The following is a 19,100-nucleotide window of genomic DNA, read 5'->3' as shown; positions in this document are numbered from 1 at the left end:
CTGACATGAGAGGGTGGGCAAGGCAATGAGCTCGCAGTGGTGTGGGATGGTGACACCAAGGACCCCAGCTGCCACTGCACATCTGCCCTAAGCCAGGCACCCTGCAAAGTAAGTTACAGTCACCCTAGCGTTCACTCCCCACCTCTCTCCTGTGAGAGCAGAACTAGTATCACCCCCATTTATCAGATGAGCCAATGAAGGCTCAGACTCTTGAACAGCAGGCCTGACTTCCAAGCATAAACACAACCACTACACCACACTGAGAGATTTTTTCCAACAACTCCTGAGGCTCAAGCCCCAAAAATGGAATGGTGTTAAACATGAGCGGAGTGTTCATTATGAGCACAAACTGATTTTGAAGTTGAATTTTCTAAAAGGACTCCAAACGCAATTTGAAGTAATTTTCAAGGGTTTAGGTTTATTGTGTCAAGGAAGCTCCAAGGATTAAAGAATAAAGTTGTAATAGGAGGCAGCAAGACCAGCTGCCTGCACTGGGTAATCCGGCAAGCTTCAACACCCACAGAAAAATAAATTCGCCCAATGGTGCAAAGCAGAATCGTGCTCCAGGTGAGCCGTCTTGGACCAGCTGGTGATCCCACCTTGAGTTCTGGGCTCTAATCGCCTTTATCATGGACACAGTACAAAGATACAAACATAACATGTAATTATGAGTCACTCCGCTGTTACGAGAGTATGCTTGACAATTCAAAACTTCTGGTTCAGTGTTCTAGAGCTGTGCTTTTAAAACTTGTTTGTTACACTGGGGCACCTGGGTGGCTCAGTGGGTTAGAGCCTCTGCCTTTGGCTCAGGTCATGATCTCAGGGTGCTGGGATTGAGCTCTGCATTAGGCTCTCTGCTCAGCGGGGAGCTTGCTTCTCCCTCTCTCTCTGCCTGCCTCTCTGCCTACTTGTGATCTATGTCAGATGAATGAATAAAATCTTTAAAAAGAAAAAAAACTTGTTAGTTATAGGGACCCCTGGGTGGCTCAGTCGGTTAAGCCTCTGCCTTCGGCTCAGGTCATGAATCCAGGATCCTGGGATTGAGTCCACACATCGGGCACTCTGCTCTGTGGGGAGTCTGCTTCTCTCTCTGCCTCTGCCTGCCACTCTGCCTACTTGTGTTCTCTCTCTGGTAAATAAATAAAATCTTAAAAAAAAAAAAAAAACTTGGTAGTTATATGTGAAATCACTTTAGTGGATACTAACCATCAAGAGAGAAAGGGTAGGAGAGGGGGAGAAGAAAAAGAGAGAAAATAAAGTACGTTCCACACATTATGAGCAATATTGTTTTGTGGAACAATTTTCAGCTGGAAGTCTTTTTTTTTAAGTATAGATGTTTACCGGAACATGATGTAAAAACCACAGCCTGTAAACATTTGAGAAACTCTGGCCTTGGGGCGCCAGGGTAGCTCAGTCAGTTGCGACTATAACTCTTGATTTTGGGCTCAGGTCATCATCTCAGGCTCAGCGTGGAGTCGGCTTGGGAGTCTCTCTCTCCCTCTCTCTCCGCACCCCCTCCACCCCCCATGCTTGCTCTTTCTCTCTCTAAAACAAATAAATAAAAATCTTTTAAAAAAATAAAGAAAAACACTGACATTGATTTTTGAAGTAAAGTTTCTTCAAAATATGGACTATTGAGTTTCCACAATTACTGAACTAAATGCAAACACTACCAAGGTTGTCTTTCTTATCGACTCGCTGAGCCCACTGGAGAAGCTGGAGAACAGACACCATCTCATTTATCTCTCACTGGACTGTGGGCCCCTGGTGCCTAGAACTTTGTACGATCACTATGGCCCCACAGTGTGGTGTCTTGTTTGCCTCAGGCCTTTCGTAAATGTTTGGCAAATTAAAAACAGACTGAATCCACTGTCAGTTAAGGTCAGTTAGGTGAAGGACCACATTTAACTTTGTTAGGGCCTTTCATGAACTAAATGATTAATGAGATTTGCTTGTATAATAAATGTCTGGCTTTGAACCCAATTAAAATTTATCTTCCTCTGATTACCAGGGCTAAGTGAAGGTCTCCAAATTACAGGAAAGGAACTAGGAGACACGTGTTCCCATCTCGTAAGTGGTGGGCCCAGCGAGAGTTGCCAGGAGGCCTGTCATCTGTCCAAGCAGGCGAATGCCTGGCAGAGGAAAAAGGATTCTGTGTTTGGGATGGAGACTGCTGGCCACGGAGGGAGGGGCGAAGGTGGGCTCAGCCCCACAGAGAGAAGCCTGGGTGACTCAGAACTCACCCAGAGGCCGGAGGAGATGCTGGGGCGCCACACTGGGAAACAAGTGAAAGCTGGTGAAGAATTTCTGAACCTCACCCACACAACACCTGTCAGCTGACCCTGACTTTACCCCAGGGAATTTAGTGTCAGCCCTGGAAAGAGAGGGCAATGAGAAATCAGGCCTGACAGCAGCACCCTTTCTGTGCTAATTCGGGAGGTGTAACTCGGGGCCGTGGTGACCGTAGCCAAGCTCAGTCCACAAGGTGAGACTCCCCACTGTACTGGCGTCATGAAGGTGGCCTTGGGTTAATCCCTGAACTGGAGGAAACCCGGCTACAGCAGCTCCTGCTCAGAGCACCCCCGCACGAACCATGTGTGGAGCCTACATTTTTTGCCAAAGTGTTCTAGAAGGCACCATGGTGAACAGGGAGTCACTCAGAGACTGAGGAGAGAACCCCGAGGGGTGCTCAGGTCCAGATGATTGGGTAGCTGCTCGACACTGAAGTTAGCTTTCATTCCTGTCAGTTATTAGCCAACCCTTCCATTGACCTTTCCCACTGATGTGGCTTGGCAGAAAATGGGGCTACACAGCATTGTGGAAAATCCTTCAGCATCAATCACATTTTTCCAGAGAATTCACATATCTGCCAGCCCAACCCTGAGGGGCTCATTCATGTCCAGGAAATGTGCTAATGAGTCAGGCCTTGTTAGCATAATTTCATTATTAAAGAAGGTTCCTATCCTATGAGGAACTATACATCTGCACTCTGTCTCTCTCAGCCTATTCTAATTTTAGGATGTGGGGTTCCATGGTGCAAAGCACACTTCTCTATAAAGCCACAGGAATCCCTTCTGAAATTACAGCTGGAGAGTACTTTTTTGTTTCTATTCCGTTATCACATCAATTCACTGACAACGTGTACCAAAACATCTAGGAAATTTTCAAGCTTTGTACAGCAGTTAAAGAGACTTGTGCAGAGCAATACTGTCACTGACTCGTGGTTTCCAATAAAAGGGGGGGGAGAACAGACTCCTTATTTCTTACAAATAATCTATCCAACGAAAGGTCACCCACTTGTTTTGTAAAAACCTCCAATGCTCACATGGTCTATAAGCTCTTGGGGAAGTGAGGTGTGTCCTCATGTGAAAAGAAAGAGAAAGCATTAGGGACCTCCTGTTTTTAAGATTTTAATTTCTATGCTACGTATTAGAATGGAAAAATAGCGAGAGAACCACAACAAAACTAATAGCTGCTGTTTATTCCATATTTACCATGGGCCAAGTGCTTTGTATGCAGTATCTTATTTAATCCTCCAAACAATCCTACAAGCAAAGCTGACATTTGGCCAGGATGCAGGGGTCGATTGTGGAATTACTGACATGTCTCTTCACCAGTTAGTACATATTCACTGCCCTGAGACCACTCAGTGACAGCGCCCGCCCTCTCCCTGCACACAACACCTTGTTCACCCTTTGACTTTATGTTCTCCCTTTCCTCTTCCCTGGGGACTTCCAGGACCGTTCCAGGACTAAACCATTGAAGCCAGAGATGGTTGTGATGGTTGGTGTCCCTGCTATACTCGTGGTTAAATATTTCCAGTGTCACCTCTGACTTAGGATGTGCACATGATTATCCTCATTTGCAGATGATGAACCAGAAGCCTGGGAGAGTATAGCACACTCTCTTGTCCAGGGTTGACTACAATGATATTTCCAGTCATGCATGCTCTTCAAGAACCTTGGCACTTCCCCGTCAAGCATGGGCCTCTGTTTCTCCTCCCCTAGAGACTGGTTGGGCCTGTGTAGCAATCTCAGTGGACAGAATGTGGTGGAAGTGATGCTGTATGACTCCTGGGACTAGGTTATCAAAGGTGATCCACTATCTACTTGGCTCGCTCTCCTGGGACACTCACTATTGAAATACAACTGCCACGTAGAAAAAGCCCAAACCACATGAAGAGCCCACATGTAGGTGCTCTGGCCCATAGTCTCAGCTGAGGTCCCAGCAGACTACTAATATCAACGGCCTGACATGTGAGTGAATGAGCCTCCGGATGACTGCAGGCCCCACCCGTCACATTACCCCTCAACCTTTGAGTCCTCCAGCCAAGGCCCCAGAGATAAGAGAACAGAGACAAACTGCCCATAGGTGACCTATCGAAATTTCTCACCTTAAACTTAACAAGTATGCAAAATGGAGGGAATTTGTTACATGGCAATACATAATCATAGGGCAGTTAAACACTTTTCCCAAGGTCATACACCCAGTGAGTGGGGAAGCCAGAAACACCTGACATTGAGAGCTAGCATTCTTGACCACCAGATGACCCTGCTCCTGAGGCAACGTGGTAGCAAGAAGACACCAGCTGGACCACCTTCCAGCTGGGTGTGTGGAGCTGATGTATGGGCTAGGGCTGCCATCACTCTCCAGGATACTAACTGACATACCTTCCATCCTGTGGCTTTCTTGTGTATGGTTTCCATTTCCAATATCATCTCCTGATCCGAGATGTCTGCTCCAATTCTAGCCGTCACATCTGGATTCCGGTCATTAGGAAGACAGAAAGAAGAGAAAAACATGAAAACCTCCTTTCCAGAAAATTCTCAGGAAGGTGCAAACACTATTTCTACTTAACACACCACGCTCCTGAACTTAGCCACATGGTGTACCTCACTGCAAGTGATATTGGGCGGCCTACTGTCCAGCACTAGAGGCATGTTTCTGTAGAATCTAGAGTGTAAAAGAAGAGACCTGATATCAAGACACCTGACAATCTGCCAGAGAAAAGAAAGGGAATTGGGTAGGAAATCAGTGATTTCCAGTTTGAGCCATATTAATACTCCACTTGCTCTACTTTCCCCCAACCTTCTATTTCTTAAAAAAAAAAAAATCATAATCTATTATTAAATATTTTCTAGAGGATTTGAACTGATTTTGCTGTGACAGTTTTGAATGCCCTAAGACAATAGGAATCCCCTGGTATGTTGCCAGGGGAAATTTGCCTTAAAAATAATCTGGTTTCAGTCTGCTGTGGCCCGTTATCCTCCAAAGGAATAGAAACGCTGAGTAGATCAAGAACCTAAAAAATATAGTGTCATGTTCAGCCACACAGGATTAGCTGATGGTTTTGGCTTGGTTGAGAAATAAAGGTTACCATGAACTTTGCAGGAGCCCATTTCTAAATTGCAAAGTGCATTTCTTCCCCTCTTAAGTGTACATCTAGAAAGTGCTTCAGATGATGCTTTCTTGGATGACTACAATGCTGAAACCGATTTCATTTATCCCTCCCTAAAACTTGAACGTCTACTCTCTTTTCCATTTCCAAGATTCTTCCCAACATGGAAACCGTTTAGGTGAGTGGAGGGGGCAAGCAGTCTCTTGGACTAAACAAACACATCACTTGAACTTCTCATCACAAGCCTCTAAGATAAACATTTTTCAGTGCTTGATGATTCAATCACTAATAATTCTTTAAAGAAGGGACCTGAAATGCAGTGACCAGTGGAAGCAAGTTGAAAGGAGGGAAAATGATAGTATCCCCAATAGACCAATCTGTCTTTATGTAATTTTGATGAAAATTTGCCACCATGTAAGAAAATAAAACAGAAAGTTCAGGATGGCTTAGCAATAGGGAGAAAAGACTATATATAAAATGTTCTGTTGGCACAAAAATGCAAAATCTGATTTCTGAACTGGAGTCTATCCGATCTCAATTAGCGATGTTGTCAACTTGTTTCTGCAAGAAATGAGACTAAACTTGTATAGAATGTTTCCCCCAGGCTTCCAGGGGAGCTTGGGAAAGTGTGTGTAACTAGAAGGCTTAACCCTAAAAATTCCTCCCCGCAATCTAAAATCCTGATCCTGAAGGAAAACTGGGTAGGAGCTCCGTGACCTGCACTTTCTGTTGAGAAAGGGGATAGGGGTTTGGGTTCTGCCCACAAGGGAAGAGGGAAAGCTTGAGTGAAGATAAATTTTGCTATGGATTCTTCCCCCCACTACACAGAAAGCCAGCCAGAACAGAGAAGGAGCCTAAGTCTGCACAGCATTTTGTGATGGACAAATATCTTTCACCCTTAGACCTCTATAAGGCTCTTTGCAGCTTGTAGGGAAAGCATACAACTCTGATCATGGAAACCAAGGTTCAGAACACTCGTGATTTTCTAGGGGTCACCAGCTGATGAGTGGAAGAGCTGCACTCCAGCTGGGTCTTCAATACTAAAGAGATTACTTTTTCTAGTCCTTCACATTTTTGTCTCTCTCCACTTTTCCAAGTGACCACTGTATAAGGACACACCACATAGGTTTCTAAAATATATTCACAAAGTCTTCAAAACTCCTCCTTAAAAAACAAAACAAAACAAAAAACAGAGCCTACCAATTCTTCTTCTCTTTAGCATGAACTGGACTTAGTGACTCTCTCCTAACAAACAGAATATGGAGAAATGACCACGTAGTGACCAGGTCATAGAAGGGTCTGCTGGTTCACTCATCTGAGGGAAGCCAACAGACAAGTAGTGAGGGCACTCAAGGAGAGAACTACAACCTCCTTTCAACAGCCAGCAAAGAACCCAAGGCTCCTGTCAACAGCATTGTGAGTGAGCCATCTTGGAAGGGGGTCTAGTCCAGTCAGGCACTCAGGTGGCGATAGCCTCAGCTAACATTTTAACGGCACTGTTATGGGAGGCTCTGAGCCAGAACTGTCCAAAACCTACTCTCAAACTCCTGACACATAGAGACCGTGAGATAACAAATATTTACTCTTTCAAACCACTAAGTTGTGGGGGTAATTTGGTACACACAAATAGATAATAATAGGGGCACCTGGGTGGTTGAGTCAGTTAACATCCGACTCTTGAATTCGGCTCAGGCCATGATCTCAGGGTCGTGAGATGGAGGCCCAGGTCAGGCTCTGGGCTGGGCACCTCCTTGGGATTCTCTCTCTCTCCTTCTCCCTCTCTCCCTCCCTTCTGCTCATGCTGTCTCTCTCTCTCTCCCTCAATCTCAATAAATAAATAAATATTAATTAGAAAAAGAAATAGATAACCAGTAAACTAGGGAACTCTTCATTCTGTTCTTTGTCTTCCAAAAGCATATTCTTTTCCCCATGCCATGTGTTTTTGTTTTTGTTTTGTTTTTATCTTTCTCTACTTTTCAAAGACTCCAGACTGTTTAAGTACAAACAACCCAGCGGACCCCTCATGCTATTCCTTGACTCCCAGAAGCCTTAACTTTTGGCCACATTTTTTGAAATCCATGATATCCTTTACCTATTCTGCTCATCTACTTTAAGCCAGCATATTAATGTTTAATAATGTTTATCATCCCTTCCAGATACTATGTATGTATTTTTTTAAAGGTTATATTTATTTATTTGACAGAGAGAGACACAGTGAGAGAGGGAACACAAGCAGGGGCAGTAGGAAAGGGAGAAGAAGGCTTCCTGCTGAGCAGAGAGCCCAATGTGGGGCTTGATCCCAGGACTCTGGGATCATGACCCAAGCGTAAGGCAGACACTTAAAGACTGAGCCACCCAGGCGCCCCACTGTGTTTGTATTTTTTTTTTTTTTTTTTTTAGATTTTATTTATTTATTTGACAGAGAGAAATCACAAGTAGTCGGAGAGGCAGGCAGAGAGAGAGAGAGAGGGAAGCAGGCTCCCTGCTGAGCAGAGAGCCCGATGCGGGACTCGATCCCAGGACCCTGAGATCATGACCTGAGCCGAAGGCAGCGGCCTAACCCACTGAGCCACCCAGGCACCCACTGTGTTTGTATTTTAACAGGGAACTTCAACATCTGAACCTAAAGGGCAGTTGCAACGTATGGTGGGAGGGGAGGGGAATTTCTGACCCCTGACCTGCACTCAGAGTAGTCCATTGTATTCTCTCTATGTGGACACCCTACAGGCGATGCTCACTGTGTGATTAGCCAAGATATCTAGGGACCCAAATCCTGGATTTTAAAAAAAGGTCGAACTAAAGAAGTAATTGAAAAATGAAAAGTAGAAGGTTGAATCTAAAAAGGCCATCTACTGTATGGTTCCAACTCGATGACATTCTGGAAAGGACAAAACTATAGAGACAGTAAAGAACCATAGTTGCCAGGGTTTGGGGTGAAGGAGAGATGGATAGACAGAGCACAGGGGCTTTTTAGGCAGTAAAACTACTCAGTATGGTGCCGTAATGACAGATACATGTCCTTATGCATTGGTCCAAACCCACTGAATCTATAACACCAAGCATGAATTATATGTAAACTATGGACTCTGGGTGATAATGATGTGTCAGTGTACATTCACTACTTTTAACAAATGCACCGCTCCAGTGAGGGATGTTGAAAATGAAGGGAAAAGGATATGTGTGGGCACAAGGGGTATATGGGAACTCACTGTACTTTCTACTCAATTTTGCTATGACTCTGAAACTGCTCTTTTAAAAAGTCTATAAAAATTTAAAAAATCAAATTTTTATAAAAAATACGTTAGTCTGGGGGTGCCTGTATGGTGGATTAAACATTTGTATCTTGGCATCAGCTCAGGTCATGATCTCATGGGTCATGGATCAAGCCTGGCATCAGGCTCCACGCTCAACAAGGAGTCTGCTTGAGGCTCTCTCTCCCTCTCCCTCTGCCTCCCCCCCCCCCGACTCATTCTCTCTCTCTCTCTCTCTCTAAAATGGACTAAATAAATCTTTCTTCTTAAAAAAATAAAGTAGGTCAGTCTAGATTTATAGATTGTGTAGAAGAGAGGCAGACAACAATGGAGGAGACCACAGTTCTAAGGAGGGTCTACATCCGACCCCAGAATCCTTGAAGCCTGTGCTGTGAGGAGACAATATGGCAGTCTATCAACAGCAAAGTCTATTTCTAGCTGTTTGGTCTCTGCCCAGCCTTGGGCTGGATCCTGGTAGTATAGAAGTTAGAGATAACTTCCCAGATCTACAAGCTACTTAAGGAAACAACATAACACACCTGAAGAAGAAGAAGCAAGAGCAGCTGATAGAACGCAGGGTGACAGGCATTGCTGACATGAGTGGTGGTGAAGTTAGGCGTGGATTAACTCCTAAAACAGGGGTGTGAGAAGTGGCTGAAATGGTGGTTAACCGATGCCAGGTGCAGAAGATAAAAGATAAAAGGTGCAGAATTGAGTAGGTATCTTGGTGGGAATTCAAGTGAAGTTGTCTTAGGGACGACAACTTCACTTGAAGTGAAGTTTTTCCTTCACAACTATTTACAATACAACTTTACAATACAACTTTTTACAATACAGCACTCTTCAATGGGAAGAGGACGGCTGACATACAGCCCTTCAACTATGCTTCGTCATACAGCTCCTAGCTGTAAAATAGGAAACATGTTGGAGCTTACCTCCTAGGGTTGGTATGAGCACTGGATGAATTCAAACACCTCCAGGCACTCAGAGCTACGCTGAGCACGCAGGAAGTGCTTAATCGGTATTAGATGCTGCTGCGGGTGTTACTAAACCCAGACAAAGGCAGCAACAGCTCCTGGAAAGAAAGTTGCTGGAGGAACCCACGCAACACCCAGTGACAAAGATGCCTCTTGACAGCACACTAGAAACTCTTTCAAAACGCATTCTGCCCAGCTGACTGCCCTCTCCCTGCTGTAGGGATGGCGCATTCTGGCCAAGGCCCCGGGATCATGCCAGAGGCTTCTGGCCTCATTATGGGCTTGGGGCTGCCTGGGACTGGGGCCTGCTGCTCCCTCACAGCCTGTGCCGCGGGGACCATCGTGCCGCCACACAGCCACCACAGGCCACCGCCTGCAGCACGTGGCCAGCAAGGAAACACAGCCTCCTCCTTGCAGGGGGAGATGTGACCTGAGAAAATCATGTTGCCGGTTATCTCGGGCACAGCCCACCCTGAAGCCTGCATCAATCCCCTTGGTTTGGAGAAGGGCAGTTCTCAGGGTTATCTTTAGAATTCACACTCCAAATGCTTTAGCAAGAAGAGACTTCTGCTGATGAGTGAGGGGATGAAAAGGGTTAGCTCAGTGTCACAGTCCCAGAAAGAGGGGCCTCGTTGTGTCAGTAGGACAGAGAAAGTTAGTGTCTAAAAAACACCAATGGTGGGCGCCTGGGTGGCTCAGTGGGTTGAGCATCTGCCTTTGGCTCAGGTCGTGATCTCAGGGTGCTGGGATCAAGCCCCGCATCGGGCTCTCTGCTCAGCAGGGCGCCTGCTTCCTCCTCTCTCTCTGCCTGCATCTCTGCCTACTTGTGATCTCTCTCTGTCAAATAAACAAATAAAAAATAAATAAAAAACACCAGTGGTGTTTCCTGAGAACTTTCCCTTTTGCACTGCCAAAGCAGCTCTCCTTGTCACCATCCCTGTTTTATGTGGCCAAGGGTGAAAGATTCAGAAGTCCTGGGAACCTCTTGCTTTTCTTTATAGAGACTCTCTCCCCACAACTATTCTTGAGCTAACATCTGTGTACTACTCTTTGGCTCAGCTGGCTTCTAGATTTGGAAGCATTTAGCGATGTTGGTCACTCATTCAGAAATACTTATCAAGGACTTACCATGTGCCAGGCACTTTACTAGGCCCTGAGGGTGAAAACATAACTAAGATAAATTGTGCTCTCGGGTCCTGTCCACCTGGTGGGTCACAACCACAAAAAAAAAAAAACAACGTGGTGAGTTCTATGCCATAAGCCAGTTATATTATTCTGAGACGTTGCAGAGTGTATATGAGAGTTATACCCACAGCCCACCACCTGATGAATGTCTTAGAGTTTACCCTTGTCAGGGAGAATTATGTTTTAATAAAAGTACTGAAAGGCAGAAAAGTTCTCAAAACAAAAAAGGAATTCATCTCTGTGGCAGACGGTCCTTACTGATTTGAGAGATGAGGGGCAGGAATTTTCTCTGCACGTTTCAATCATCTAATACCACCTTCCTTAGAAGGCAGCCCCAAAAGCCAGATTAAAATTTAGATGCCCCACCTTAATGCTGAGCATCTTATCAAAAGAATCACCTCTACTAAAGGTTTCTCTGTGGAGAGGGGAAGGTTCTCCTGCTGCTAAGAAAAGCAGTGTTTTTTACCATATCTTTACACTAAGGACACAATTTCTCCCAAGACTCAAACCCTTTCTCAGGGGACCAGGATGTCAGAAGTCTATCACTAATGCATCATCATTTATCTGCTGAGAGAGCCTGATGGATCCCTGTCCATGCAGGCGGGCTTGTAATGGGTCTGCTGTGCAGCATCCACTAAAATTAGGCTTTATCTCAGCTGGAAGGGTCTCCTTCTTTTGCGCAAAGCTATTTGGGATGAAAAGGGATATAGTTCTCATCTTTTTATGAGCTATTTCTGGCTAAGGATAACTTTACTGGGTGATCTCAACAGTAAAGAAAAAGGGAAGCACCCTATACATTTCAGGCGTCCTGGAAAGAGCCCCCCTTTGAACTCTGCCCTGCCCATTGCCACTGACCATGGCCAAAATTAGAGATAGACTGTCCTGGGGGCCTACCCCTGCTAGGTGCAAACACTCATTTAAAAATAAACAAAACTGGGGGCACCCGGGTGGCTCAGTCATTAAGCATCTGCTTTTGGCTCAGATCATGATCCCAGGGTCCTGGAATCTAGCCCCACATCAGGCTCCCTGTTCAGCCAAGATCCTGTTTCTCCCTCTGCCTGCTACTCCCCCTGCTTGTGCGTGCTCTCTCTCTCTCTCTCTCTCTCAAATAAATAAGAATCTTATAAACAAACAAACAAACAAAACTGGAGAAAAAGCTACTGGAATTGGGTCTGCTTGTCAACAGACTATCCATAGGACAAACATAGTATAGGGGTCCAAGAGAGGAACCCAGGAGAAATAGAGACTCAGAGAGTTAACAACCTATCTGCAAATTCACCCCAGAGAGCGAACACTATCTAACAGCCACTTCTACCCAAGGCCCACTGAGTCACTGGAATACTAAGTGCTATAAAAGAGGAAAGAGGCAATGAAGAGAATGATACTGTACGTTGGGGGGCAGGAAGTCAAAGAAAACTTACAGAGGACACGGGACTTGTGCCCCATGGGCCCTTAGACCAAAGTAAAGTAAAACAATCTCAGAACCAACAAATGTAACTCAAATGATATTTTCAAGAATCTGGTCAGAGATTTGAATTGTATATGTGAGGGGTATAGCTAACTAACTTACTTAAGTTTGAGCTGGTTCATGTAGTAGTTTTTATTAAACTATGAATTGACTTAAACTGGAAAAGATTGGTTTTTATAAAATGACAAAATCAACCCAAATGGAAATAAACCAACCATACTTTTTTAAAGATGACCAATAAAAATTAAAACAAAGGCATTCGTTCATTCCTTTGTTCCTTTGACAAACACTGAATGTCTACTAGTGTCAGTCAACATTTTAGGAGAATTTAAGGTCTTGCCTTTGAAGCTTATAGTTTGGTAGAGGGGAGACAGACAATAACACAGATTGAATAAATAAGTAAATATCTGGAAGTAATAAGATGAAAATAAAACCAAGTAATGTGCTAACTACTGATTCAGATTGGATGGTCAAGAAAGGATGTTCTGGGGGAAGTGACATTTAATAGGAAAAGGAAGAGTAGGAGCTAGAAAGCTGAAGATAGGGTACTGGGGTGATCATTCCAGGCCAAAAAACCAAGTATGAAGGACCTATGATAGGAGCACTTAATATAATATGTTCAAGCAACCAAAAGCGAACAAGGGCTGAAAAATGGTGGGCAGGAGGAAGGTGGTACAAAATTAGGAAGGCTAGGAGGGCCACGTCATGGACGGCCTCACAGGCCTCGGTCAGGAGCTTGGACTTTGCTCTAAGTGTGAGGAGAAAACAGAAGGTTCCAACTGCTGAGTGGAAAATGGGCTGCAAAGAGTCAGAGGTGAGGTCAGGGAGACCACACCAGGGGTGGCAGTAGTCTTGTGAGAAAGGGTGATGGTTTGGACCAGGCATGCACACAGCTGACCCAAATCTCAATTTTTCCATTGCCCTCATGAGAAAGCATCAGCAAGCGGTTCTTAAGTTACCTGGTGGCTGAAAAACAAAAATGAATTCTTCCAAATAAGATTCAATCAAATCATGTAGGGATGCCCTTTTCCAACAGACCATGCTAGAGTTGCCTTTGTCTCAGACAAAAAATAGAGGAAACAGAGATGTCCTTGAATAATAGCCCTGGAATTTGAGAAGATGAGTTTGAACTAGCTGGACTGGGTCTTGGACAGCAGAGATTGAAAGGGAGTTTGTTTGCCGTGCTAAAGAGCAGAGGACACCCCTGCATCTACAGCAACCTAAACCAATAGTTGTCTGTCCTTTTGGTTTAGGATTATTCCTGTGCAAATTCAGTTTTGTCTTCAAAGGATCATAGAAAGTAAGGTTAGAGAACAAGAGATGGGATTTGAATATGAATCTCTTCTGGTACATTTGAGCTCTTTAGCAAATCACACACCAATCTAAAACTGGTTCTTCTTGGTTGGGTGGGAGAAGAAAGGGTTAGATTTCATCAGTCACCATGTGCACAGAATATTATATAATGTTCTACAAGGTACACAGAAATTGTAGAAGGCATGTTATTATTTGCCAGATGCTAACTGTGTTTATATAACTTGATTTTCTTGGTTAGTGATCTCCGTTTTGTAAATTTTATAAATTCGCTCAAACCAATAAATCAAACTCCATTTCATGCTATGAGAGAGCTACAGATTAGGCTAGCAAGCCCTGTGTGGGGTTCTTTATAAAAGAATAAGAGAGTCAAACTTGTGTTCTTAATGCACATTTTATATGCATGACTTGAGTTGAGTTCCTCATGCATAATTCATGTGGTCATTTACAGGCTTTCTCAGAACTCCTCCTTTAAGAGTTAACTAACAAAGGACGGTATCAGCCATGGCAACCAAGATATTATGCAAATCTATCTCTGAGCCAACAGAAAAGGGGGTGTGTTGATTAATTAAAAAGATAGGGGAGAATAGAGAGGTACACATCCCTCTTGAAGTTACTCATCATTTATTAATGTATTTAACTGAAAAGAATTTTGAAGAGTAAATACATGTTTGTGCATTTCCTCTGGGTGTGAGGGCACTGGTTAACCCTGTGAGCAACCATCTGAATGAATGCAAAATGAATGATTTCATTCATTTCATATCTGCTCCCTCCAAGGAACAGCATCACACGAAGGTGAATTTGGTATCAGGTGACACCAGATTCTTGTTCTCTTTAGCCCATTTATTCAAGTCACTTCTTTCAACAACTCACTTTCTTGCATATGCAGTATAAAAAAAAATACTTGTCTCTATTTTTTTACCCTGGTGCAGTGTGGGAGGGGACTATACATGGGTATGAGTAGGAGAAGACAGCAATTATTGGGAGTCATCAGGAAGCTGGATGTCAGAAGCAGAAACCAAGAGAGTTAATTTTCCCAGAGTCATTGGGTGATAGAGAACCAAGTCAAAGCAAAGATCCCCCAAAGTATTCCCATGACAAAGCTCCTGACGTAGCTGCTAGTCACTGAATTTCTGTTTCAGTGGGACCCTCTAACTTGCCAACTGAGACTTCTGAAGTTTTCATTTCCAAAAACTGATCCACAGCAGTTATAGGATCTGATTCATGAGTAGTTAAAATGTTTACCCTTTACCTGACGAACAAATATTTCCATCAAGTGTGGCTATAAAGCAAGAGTGAATCAAGAAACAAGTTAATATTTCTCTCCCTTCCTCTCTCCCATCCTCCTGCTCACCCCACCCAGCCCCATCCCACTTCTCTCTCAGATTTTTGTACAGATCGAGATCAGGTCAGGGCTCCTGTCCAGAAGAATACTTCAGAGACAGAGAGCCAAGCCATCAAAAGTCTTTCCGGATTCCACAGAGTAGCTTCAAGTTAATGCGTGACTACTCCTTGACTAATGGAAGCCCTGTGATAAGACAGCGGCCAATTTCTCTGCAGGTGCTTGGTTTTTTACTTTATTTCCTGTACCTGAGAACTGAAGATACCTACTCCCATATCTCGAGTACTTGCTCTTCGGTACATTCTATTTTAAAATTATGGTGTAATAACATCCTAACCCCACATTACAAAGAATTTGTGGATTGTTCTGATTGAGCTATGGAGTGGACAGCACCTTGTTACTGTTCCAAAATAACCTCTGTTATTTTTTGATTATACAAATAATAAATGTTTATTGTATAAATTTTGGAAAACAAAGAAAAGTCTAAATAAAGAATTAAAAACTATCTGTCAGTATTTGATGTGTTTTCTTAGTTTTTTTTTTTCCTTGTACATGTGTGAATATGTCTGTAAGTACAACATTAAAAGCATGGTCTATTCCCCATGGAAAAAAGTTATACTTGGGATAATCCTCTGGTCTGGATTTCAGCACTTTATCCCAGGGACCACAAATGATGTGCCATAAAACATAGCTACAACTACAAGAGTTCTATAGCCATTTAAAATTAGTCTTCTTAAATGAGCAATGTTCATAATTCCTGCCAATATCCCAGATTACAGTGAGGTCACAGAGGCTTCCAAACCACTGAATACCACTACTAAAGTTTTCAAGAGGTGAGCATTCTTTTTTTTTTTTAAAGACTTTATTTATTTATTTGACAGAAAGATCACAAGTAGGCAGAGAGGCAGGCCAAGAGAGAGGGGGAAGCAGGCTCTCTGCTCAGCAGAGAGACCGATGTGGTACTCGATCCCAGGACCCTGAGATCATGACCTAATCCAAAAGCAGAGGCTTAACCCACTGAGCCACCCAGGCACCACCAAGAGGTGAGCATTCTTGGAATTAAGAGTTCCTTTCCCAGCCTCCCAGGAAGAGGAATTTCCAGGATCACCAGAACAATGGATTGTCAGAGCTTTGCTGTTTTCATAGCAAAGCTGGTGTCCACAATCCCAGTCTCTAAGTCTGACCAGTTGTTGGACTGCTATCACTGGGGTCTTTGGCTGTCTTCTCTGGAAACTAGAAGCCAGTTAATCCGATAATTCCTGATGATAAAAAAAAAAAGGAAAGCCTCTTTCAGTTTCTCATCTCACATATTCTTAATTCTGTATTCTTTAGAGCTTCTTTCTCATCTATTTCCACTGTAATTCTTTTTCTAAGAGAACTTTCTACCATTCCCTCTGGAATCCTTACTCTGTGTAAAAAAAAACAAAACAAAACAAAACAAAAAAAACCACCTCCAAACCCCTCCCCCCATTTCTAGTAATATCATAGGTTGTTTGGAACAACTTCCTGTTAGAAACAACTAAAAAAGAGCTGAATTAACTTTTAGTCTTCTTGAAAGAATCAAAGAAGTTAGCAAAGAATTATAAAACTGAAGAGAAATTCTGATGGTCCAGTTAGTTCAATAAGCACGAAAACATACTAAGAGCATGGGTCTGTTCTGCAAAGTTTAAACTTTGGTTTTAATGGCCTTGTGGGTGAAGGGCATGTTTACCAATCTGTGGACCTGCACAAGGCAGAGGGTCTAACAGGAGACACAGGGACAAATTCCATAGTAAGCTAGGACTTCCGAGGACTGCAGCCTCAGAGTGAAGCTAAAGTGGCTTGCCCTTGGAACCTCAGTCCTTAAATCTGACAAGGTGGTCTGAGGTTATTAGTTTCCCAAGGTTCGAAGCAGAAGCAAAGAACATTATTTTTGTAGAATTCATAGTAGTCTTTGAGTTGTGGTTACAATTTTTTTCAACTGTAATGACACACACACAATCACAGCAACTCCAGAGCAATGAGCAATAAACAAAAACTCCTGTGCACAACTTCAGATGCTGAAAATATCAGATAAAGACTATAAAACAATTATGCTTGTGTTTAAAGTTTATGAAAGATACGCTTGAAGGTATCTGCAAGGAACATAAAACCACCAAAAAAGCAATATAATGTATTAAGAAAAGAAACATATAGATCTTCTGGGAAAGAAAAATGCAGTAACAAATAAAAAAATTCAGTATATGGGTTTTAATGACACTGAAGAGAGAATTAGTAAGCTGAAATAGGGGTCAGAAAGATTATCCACAGTGGAGCATAGGAAGATTAAAATGGAAATCACAGAAGAGAAGGTAAGAAACAGGACAGAGGGAGAAAGTCTAACATGTATTTAATTGGTGTCAGAAGAAGTTAGATATTATGGGGTCAAGATAGGATCTGAAGAGATAACGGTTGAAAATGTTCCAGAGTTGGTGAAAGATGTCAATCAAAAAATTCAAAAATCACTACAATATCTAGCAATATAGCTAAGAATGTTAAACACATTATAGTGAGAGTGCAGAATACTAAAACCTTAAAAACATCCAGAGGAAGAAAGGCAGCAACTTCAAAGGAGCATAGATTAAACTGACAATCAATTTCTCAACAGCAATAATGGAAACCAGAAGACAATGCAGCCCTACCTCCAAAAAGCTGAAAGATTACTGCCACTTGAATTTTACACCCAACAAATATATCATACGAGAAAGAAGATGAAATAAAAACATCCCAGACTAACAAAAGCCATGAGATGCCACTACCATCACACTCGTTTGAGAGGAAATTCTGAAGGATGGATAACTTTTGCAAGCGGGGGGGAGGGAGGGGGTGACCACAAGTAAAAGGTCTGAGCTACCAGAAGGAAGGAAATGTAAAGAAAGTAGTAAAGGGGGTGTATGTAAAGCTAAATCAACACTGACAGCATAAAATAATAACAGTGCTATTGCTTTTAAAATATATGTTTATGCTTTTAAATGTTAAAATGTTAATGCTTTTAAAATATAGAAAATTAAAATGATGCTTTTAAAATATAGAACATTAAAATATATCATAACAATAACATAATAACATATAGGTCAGGAAAGCAATAAATGGAATTAGAATATCCTAATTGTTTTTATTGTCCTTTGGGAGGGTAGTATTAGACACTAATACATTAAAGATACAAGTTGTCATGTCTCAAGTAATCTATAACATCCAAAAAAGTAGAAAAGAAAAATGGAATGAAAAAAATAATATGTAATAACTACAAAGAAAAGAAAGGAAGTAGGGGCGCCTGGGTGGGTGGCTCAGTGGGTTAAGTGTCTGCCCTTGGCTTGGGTCATGGACCCAGGATCCTGGGATCAAGTCCCACATTAGGCTTCTTCCCAGCAAGGAGCTTGCTTCTCCCTCTGCCTGCCACTCCCCCTGCTTGTGCTTGCATTCTCTCTCTCTCTCTCTCTGACAAATAAATAAATAATAAATAAATAAACTCTTAAAAAAAAGAAAAGAAATGAAAGGAAATAATGGCCTCAAAAGTTAGTGCAGTAGTTAATTCCAGGGTTGAGGCAAGGGGACAGGATGAGGAAGGAACACCCACAGAGTGTTTCTGTGGTGCGGCAATAATCTATTTCTTCAACAGTCTGGTGGTTACATGGCCAGATGCCAGACAATTATGTTATACTGTACATTTAGGTTTTGATGTACTTTTTTCTATGTGTGTTATACTTCATAATAGAAAGAAAGGAAAAGAAAAATGCAAGCTCCCCCATACTTTCAACTTTCACAAAATAATTCACTCAATCTCCTTGTCTTGGTGGAGATCTGGCTCTCATCTACTTCTCTCCTCCCCTTTTAGGGCCTTGTTGCTGCTTTCAGAGCATAACTCTTATTTTCCACTGGAATCCATGCTGTCTAGCTCAGTGACCCACTATCCATCTTTTTTTTTTTTTTTAAGATTTTATTTATTTATTTGACAGACAGAGATCACAAGTAGGCAGAGAGGCAGGCAGAGAGAGAGGAGGAAGCAGGCTCCCTGCCTAGCAGAGAGCCTGATGTGGGGCTGGATCCCAGGACCCTGGGATCATGACCTGAGCCGAAGGCAGGGGCTTTAACCCACTGAGCCACCCCGCCCCACCCACTATCCATCTTGATTTACTCTCTCTCTCTCTCT

General features: G+C 42.9%; 1 long non-coding RNA gene across 4 annotated transcripts in view; it reads right to left on the bottom strand.

The window, feature by feature from the left end:
* LOC132012092 (uncharacterized) overlaps positions 1–19,100 on the bottom strand; it is a 99,950-nt gene that overhangs the window by 56,530 nt on the left and 24,320 nt on the right. For all 4 annotated transcript variants that reach the window (XR_009402521.1, XR_009402519.1, XR_009402523.1 and 1 more), the window contains exon 2: positions 4,671–4,759. This is a non-coding gene — a long non-coding RNA (uncharacterized LOC132012092). The remainder of the gene's footprint in view (positions 1–4,670; positions 4,760–19,100) is intronic.

Source organism: Mustela nigripes, chromosome 2, assembly GCF_022355385.1.
Source record: "Mustela nigripes isolate SB6536 chromosome 2, MUSNIG.SB6536, whole genome shotgun sequence".
Taxonomy (NCBI): Eukaryota; Metazoa; Chordata; class Mammalia; order Carnivora; family Mustelidae; genus Mustela; species Mustela nigripes.
Note: the sequence above shows the minus strand (reverse complement) of the source record. Positions and strands in the feature narration are given on the sequence as shown.